Below are 8,221 nucleotides of genomic sequence, written 5' to 3' on the forward strand. Positions count from 1 at the left end.
TGCGACTTTTCACTTAAAGTCCAGCTTCCGCATATGCGATTACCCATTCACAGATGCGGTACCGCTTTTGCGGTAAGTTTCCTGCATCTGTGGACCCTGCTAATCCTCTCCAATTTTGCTTTTGTGATTGCTCCTCCGCTTATGTGGCTCCGCACCTGCGGGACCCAACTGCAGGTGCGGTTATGACAGATATTAGCAGCTTCAGCTACTTCAAACCACTTCCAATTCTTCCGACAACGATCCGAAATCATCCTGAGGCCCCCGGGACCTCAACTAAAAGCACAAACAAGTCTAATATCACTATCCAAACTTATACCAATCCTTAAAGCACCTAAAACAACATCGAAACGACGTATCAACTACAGATTCAAGCCTAAGAACTTCAGAACTCTAAAAATACGCTTTCGATCAAAAAGTCTATCAAACCTCATCCGAATGACCTAAAATTTTGTGCACACATCACATTCAACACTATGGAGCTACTCCAACATACCATATGATCGCGTCCCTAAGCCCGAAATCACCCAATGGAGCTAACGGAACCATCAGAATTACATTCCGAGGTTGTCTTCACACTGTTCCGACTACGGTCAACTTTTCAACACTTAAGCTCTCATTTAGGGACTGGTTGTCCCAAAACTCTCTGAAACTCAAAACCGAACATCCCGGCAAGTCAAAATAGCAGAAATAAACATGGGAAAAGCGGTTAAAAGGGGATCAGGGCATTAATTCTTAAGATGATAAGCCGGGTTGTCACATCCTCCTATACTTAAACATTCGCTCGTCCTCGAACAAGCATAGAGACATACCTGAAGTAGTGAAAAGTTGAGGGTAACAGTTGTGCATATCCTGCTCGGTCTCCCAGGTCGCCTCCTCGACCGGCTGAGCCCCCCACTGAACCTTCACGGATGCAATGTTCTTTGACCTCAGCTTTCTAACCTCCTGTCCAATATTGCCACTGGCTCCTCAACATAGGATAAATCCTTGTCCAACTAGACTGAACTGTAATCTAACATATGAGACGGATCACTGTGGTACCTCCGTAGCATCGAAACATGAAATACCAGATGAACTCCTGCCAAGCTGGGAGGTAAGGCAAGCTCATAAGCAACCTCCCCAACACGCTTCAATATCTCAAAAGGGCCAATAAACCTCGAACTCAACTTCCCCTTCTTTCCAAATCTCATGGCACCCTTCATAGGCGAAACCCGAAGAAGAACCCACTCTCCAACCATATAGGAAACATCACGAACCTTCCGATCCGTGTAACTCTTCTATTTGGACTGGGTTGTACGGAGTCTATCCTGAATCACCTTAACCTTCCCCAAGCATCCTTTACCAAGCCTGTGCCCAATAATCTAGCCTCACCCGACTCAAACCAACCCACTGGGGATCTACACCGCCTACCATATAAAGCCTCATACGGTGTCATCTGAATGCTGGACTGATAGCTGTTGTTGTAGGCAAACTCTACCAATGGCCAGAACTGATCCCAAGACCCTCCAAACTCAATCACACACGCACAGAGCATATACTCAAGAATCTGAATAGTGCGCTCGGACTATTTGTCCGTCAGAGGGTGAAATGTTGTACTCAACTCCACCCGAGCACCCAACACATACTGAACGGACCTTCAGAACTATGATGTGAATTTAGTACCTCTATCTGAAATGATGGAAACTGGAATACCATGCAGACGAACAACCTCCCGGATATAAATCTCCGCCAACCGCTCCGAAGAATAAGTAGTACACACAAGAATGAAGTGAGCGGACTTGGTCAACCGATCCACAATCAACCAAATAGCATCGAACTTTCTCAAAGTCCGTGGGAGCCCAACTACAAAGTCCATGGTGATCCTCTCCCACTTCCACTCCAGAATCTCTATCTGCTGAAGCAACCCACCCGGTCTCTAGTGCTCATACTTCACTTACTAACAGTTGAGGCATCGTGCTACAGATCCAACTATATCTTTCTTCATCCGCCTCCACCAGTAGTGCTGCCTCAAATCCTTATACATCTTTGCGGCACCCGGATGAATGGAATACCGCAAACTATGGGCCTCCTCCAGAATCATCTCCTGAAGCCCATCAACATTGGGTACACAAATCCGACCCTGCATCCTCAATACTCCATCATCACCAATAATCACATCTCTGGCATCACCATGGTGAACCTTGTCCTTGAGGAAAATCAAATGAGGGTCATCATACTGACGCTCCCTGATACGATCAAATAAGGAAAACTGAGAAACCACGCAAGCTAGAACCCGACTAGGATCCAAAAGATCCAATCTCACAAACTGGCTAGCTAAGGCCTAAACATCCATCGCCATAGGTCTCTCCGATGCTGGTAAATAATCCAAACTCCCCAAACTCTGTGCCCGACGACTCAAGGCATCGGCCACCACATTGGCCTTGCCCGGGTGATACAAAATAGTGATATCATAATCCTTCAGCAACTCTAACCATCTCCTCTAACGCAAATTTAGATCCTTTTGCTTGAACAGGTGCTGCAAGCTCCGATGATTAGTATAAATATCATAAGGAACCCCGTACAAATAATGGTGCCAGATCTTCAGGGCATGAACAATGGTAACTAACTCAAGGACGTGGACAGGGTAATTCTTCTCATGTACCTTCTGTCACACCTCCTTTTTCCGCCCCCGCGAGGGGTGAAGGAGTTTTTTCCAATTAAAGGACAATCGAAACGGGATTTGTTTATTTATTTCAGAGTCGCCACTTGGGGGATTTATGGTGTCCCAAGTCACCAATTTAATCCCGAATCGAGGAAAAGAATGACTCTGTAGTACAGTCTGCGAACCAAAAATCCGGATAAGGAATTTTATTAACCCGGGAGAAGGTGTTAGGCATTCCCGAGTTCCGTGGTTCTAGCACGGTCGCTCAACTGTCATATTCGCCTTGTTTATCTGATTTTATACAAATATGAACTTATGTGCAGATTTTAACTCTTTACCGCTTTCACTATTATTATTATTATTTTTTACAGGGAATTGCAACGTTGTGAAAATATATCTCGAACCGCGTCACAATCAATGTACCCGGGGTCGTCGACACACTTTGACTCCGTTGAGATTCGGATTTGGGTCACATAAATGTGCACCCGAGTTTAAGAAAATTAAATTATTAAAGGCGTGCCTAAAGCGACTAGCGTATCATTTACTTTGGGTAGGGCCGTGAAATTTTGCAAAACGGTCCATCCCGAATTCTAAGCAATTTTAAAGCAAATATTTACTGAGGGCCCCGCAATTTTATATTTTTTATTCGGCGAGGCTCATCTCATTCTTATTTTTAAAAGGAATTTGCAACATCATGGACATGCATCTCGGACCACGTCACAATCAATGTACCCGTGATTAGAGATACATTTCGACTCCGTTGAGATTTGGATTTGGGTCACATAAATGTGCACCCGAGTTTAAGAATGTAATTTAATTAAATCGCGTCTAAAGAGTCTAACGCGTTATTATCTTTGGGTAAGGCAGTGAAATTCACTAAACAGTCCATCCCAAATTTTAAGTGTTTATTATGACCAATTATTGAGGGACCCGCAATTTGCATTTTTTATTTGGCGAGGCTCATCTCATTCTTATTATTAAAAGGGAAATCCTAAAAGTGACTAAGGTTTTCTATTAAATTTGTCTCTAAATATGAAAGAAGACAAAGTCCTAATTAGTTCAAATGCTTGAAAAGTCCGGGCCCTTTAATAACTTTTGCAAATTTGATTAGTTCCGAAATGTCGTTACAGAGTAAAACGTACAGGAATCCTGGCATGATTCGAGCCATCAGAAATTGCTAACTCACCAAATCACGCGTGCCTATCCTTGCTTGTTACCTTAACTAACAATCTTAGACTTACAACTATGCTTCTTTTTCCTTAAAGCGTTGCAATACCTTTTTGAGTAACAATTGAGGGTAAGATTAATGCTAAGATCTAGTTGACCAAAAACTCAAACAATCATGCTATAATCCGAGATTAGTTAACAACCTACTAGCTATTTCATGGATCAAACCACAAGTGCTATTTTGCAAATTATCGGAAGTTATATCCAACATCCATTACATGGTCAAGTTCTGATTGAATACGAACTAAACTACGTTATTCCAATACACGATCTAACGCATAGCAGTTTTCTACAGTCCCTTACAAACAACTAGAATGACGAAACTATATTTTTACAAATTACAGATTCAATAATGCCTTAAGGAACTAAATAAAACAGTAACAACAAGTTTTAAACAAACAGATTGCTTTTCTGGTTTTCATTTCAACTTCAACTTTTCACATGAATTCATGCTTCACATTTTTCGGCTTACAACAGCCATGATAAAGTCGTGTACTTGGTAGAGGGACAGAAACAGAGTAGAAAAGAAGTCAGCAGTAGTTGCAATAGCACAACAGCAGATTCAGCAATACAATAGTAGCCAAAATAGACCAGCAATAGATTAAGACCCAACAGTAGCTTCAGAAAATGCCATGCAGCAACACCAAATGCACCAGAAAATCCCAGACTTGTTGTTTTGTTCCCATGCTTAATTCGCATGCTTGTTGTTTTGTTCCCCATTGTCATTAGGTTAATAGTATTTTAATTACCACTTGACATGCTTTTAACTTAACCCCTGATTAATCTCTCTAAAATACCAAAATTACCCTTAACAAATGCATATTACTGTATTACCCTAACTTTAATAGTCAGTATATAAACCCCCCTGGATTTAGTTAATCACTGACTACTAACTAATCAACTTAAACTCAATACTGGTTTTAGGTTGGTCTGTTAGATTTCTACAGCTATATTTAGTTCCTAAACTAAGTTCAACTCAAAAATCAGATCACAAACAGGGGTGCTAATCAAATGGCAAGAGTTGGTCATATTGGGAGCCAATCCTAACCAACTCACAACCAAACAATGCAAAAGACAACAGCCCACAGGCTAAGCTCGAAGCAGTGATGAATATTGAACAGGCTTCTATGAAAATCCTGAGGTTACTGCCTGAACGAGTAGCCTAATTCACAGACAAAACTGAACATATTCCAAAGGTTCATTATATGCTAGCATATAGATTTAGATGAGCTATTGTCCTGGCAAGCATACATGGAGGGTATTAATGAGCTACTGTCATGTTTTCCTCTAATTTCAAACAAATTAATTGACGACACTTGTTTAAACGACTATACAAGCTATAATATACAGCAGGTAATCAAATAAAACACCAAAACAAACTTAACACTATCTCAGGGTTCACAGCATTGACAGAAAATCAGAAACAAAACAAACTAAACATGAAAAACAGATAGAATCTATAGGAGAACAAAAGAAAAAGGGAAAAATTACCTCAGGGATTTGAAATCGAAACTGACCCAGGCTCGAACTCGGACTCGACCATTTTTGGGGTCGAATGGACTTTAATCGAAGTGTTCTCAACTGAGAACACCTCGGTTAAAGTCTATTATACCCCGATCCTTTTGTTGATTTGGACAGACCCCCATAGATCTGAGTTCTAGGGTTCTTGGGGCTCGAATTAGGGCTCGAGCCTTTCTGGTTAGATTCAAACGGAACCAAGGTCATTCAGGGGGTGAGGAAGGTCAGGAGGTGTTGTGGTATGAGTTTGGGGTCGGTGGGTGCAGATCTAGTTTTTTCTCGAATCTTCGATTGAAGATTTGAGAAGCTGCAGGGTGATTCGAGGTAAACGGTTAGTGGATTCGTGTTCAAGGTGGTTGGGTGCATCAGGGGTGTTGTTTTGGTAGCCATCGGAGTCCGGGTGGACGGGTTTATGGTGGGGGAATCCTAAGGTGGCTAGGGTTTGAGAGGGGGGCTCTAGGGACGAAGTTGAACAGTGGGTGAAGGGGGGGTTTGGTTTGGGACGTGGGGTGACGGATTGGCCTTATATACGGGGTGGGCGATTTAATCCTGGCCGCTGGATCAGTCAAGATCGATGGCCAGGATTAGGGGAGCTTATTAATACAGTGTCGTTTGGTTAAGTAGGGGGTCAGTTTAAGACGGGAATGGGTCGGGTCATGAGGGAAGCCAGGGACCGTTGGATCAATGTAGATGAAAGGATCAGATCAACTCGCCTAAAATGGCGTCATTTCGACTTAGCAGGGGCTGCATTGGACCGTTTGATTGCAACAAATCAACGTCTTAGATTGAGGCGCCAAAACGGCATCGTTTGGTGCATCTGAAGGGTCAGGCGTTTGGACTGGATCAATGTAATGGATTGGGCCTGATTTTCAATTGAATTTTTGGCCCAAATCCGGTATTTTCTTTCCTTATAATTAAACAAAATTCCTAAAAACCAAAATTAAACTACACAAATATTAATTAACACCTAACAACAATTATCACACGAATTAAAGCATTTAATAAAATTACCATGACAACAAATAGAATAAAAAATGCATATTTTTATGATTTTCGCTTTTAAAACCAAATTATGATTAATTAATTCCTAAATGTACTATTTATTCCTAAATGCATGCAACATGTATCTTTGTATTTTTAACTATAGCAAGGCGAGCATTTACGGACAGAACAATTATCAAAATGTCACGCAAATTCTCAAAATTGTACCCGAAGGTAACTTGTTTTATTTATTTTTCGATTTCTTTTTGAGTAGTTTCCGTGAAGCAAAAATCACGTGCTCACACCTTCAACTGTCTAGACGCGTAGGTAATCACCCTACTGTCCTGCATCAACACCGCTCCGAGTCCAATCCTCAAGGCATTACAATAGACCGTATAAGACCCCGAACCTGTAGGCAGTATCAAAATTGGGGCTGTAGTCAAAGCCGTCTTGAGCTTCTGAAAGCTCGCCTCACACTCTTCCGTCCATTGGAACAGAACACCCTCCTGGGTCAGTCTGGCCATAGGGGCTGCAATCGATGAAAACCCCTCAACAAAATGACGGTGGTAACCCACCAAGCCAAGAAAACTGCGGATCTCTGTAGCTGAGGATGGTCTGGGCCAACTCTGCACAACCTCTACTTTCCTAAAATTCACTTGAATACCCTCACTCGATACCACGTGGCCTAAAAATGCCAAGGAATCCAGCCAAAACTCATATTTCAAGAACTTAGCATATAACTTCTTCTCTCTCAAAGTCTAAAGCACAATCCTCAGGTGCTGCTCATGATCTTCCCGACTCCGGGAATACACCAGAATATCATCAATAAAGACAATGATGAACGAGTCAAGATACGGCCGGAACACACTATGTATCAAATGCATAAAGGCTGCTGGGTAATTGGTCAGCCCAAATGACATAACAAGTAACTCGTAATGACCATACCGAGTCTTGAAAGCAGTTTTCGGGATATCTCACTCCCGAATCCTCAACTGATGGTAACTTGAGCGCAAGTCAATCTTAGAAAACACTCGTGCGCCCTGAAGCTGGTCAAACAGATCATCAATACGAGGCAAATGATAACGGTTCTTCACTTTAACCTTGTTCAACTGGCAATAATCAATACACATACGCATATAACCATCATTTTTCTTCACAAACAAGAAGTAGCACCCAAGATGATACACTAGGCCGAATAAAACCCTTATCAAGCAATTCCTGTAACTGATCCTTCAACCTAGGAGAAGCCATACAGTACAGAGGAATAGAAATGGGTTGAGTGCCCGGCAACAGATCAATGCAAAAATCAATATGTCTATCAGGCGGTATGCCCGGAAGATCAGCTGGAAACACATCAGGAAAATCCCGTACTACTAGGACTCAATCAACTGAAGGGGTATCAATACTGACATCTCTCACATAAGCTAAATACGCGTCACACCCCTTCTCAACCATACGCTGAGCTTTAAGGAAAGAAATAACTCTACTGGGAATGTGATCTAAAGTACCCCTCGACTCAACACGCGGTACACCTGGCATAGCCAGCATCACGATTTTGGCGTGACAATCAAGAATAGCAAAATGGGGCGACAACCAGTCCATGCCCAAGATAATATCAAAATCTACCATGCTGAGCAACAATAAATCGGCTCTGGTCTCAAAACAACTAAGAGCAACCAAACACGACCGATAAATGCGGTCCACAACAAGAGAATCTCCCACAGGAGTAGAAGCATAAATAGGGGAACTCAAAGAATCCCGAGGTACACCCAAATGCATAGCAAAATAAGAAGACACATAAAAGTAAGTGAATCCTGGATCGAATAGAACCGATGCATCTCTGTGACAAACAAGTAT

The sequence above is a fragment of the Nicotiana sylvestris genome, chromosome 7 (genome assembly GCF_000393655.2).
Source record: "Nicotiana sylvestris chromosome 7, ASM39365v2, whole genome shotgun sequence".
NCBI classification, from domain to species: domain Eukaryota; kingdom Viridiplantae; phylum Streptophyta; class Magnoliopsida; order Solanales; family Solanaceae; genus Nicotiana; species Nicotiana sylvestris.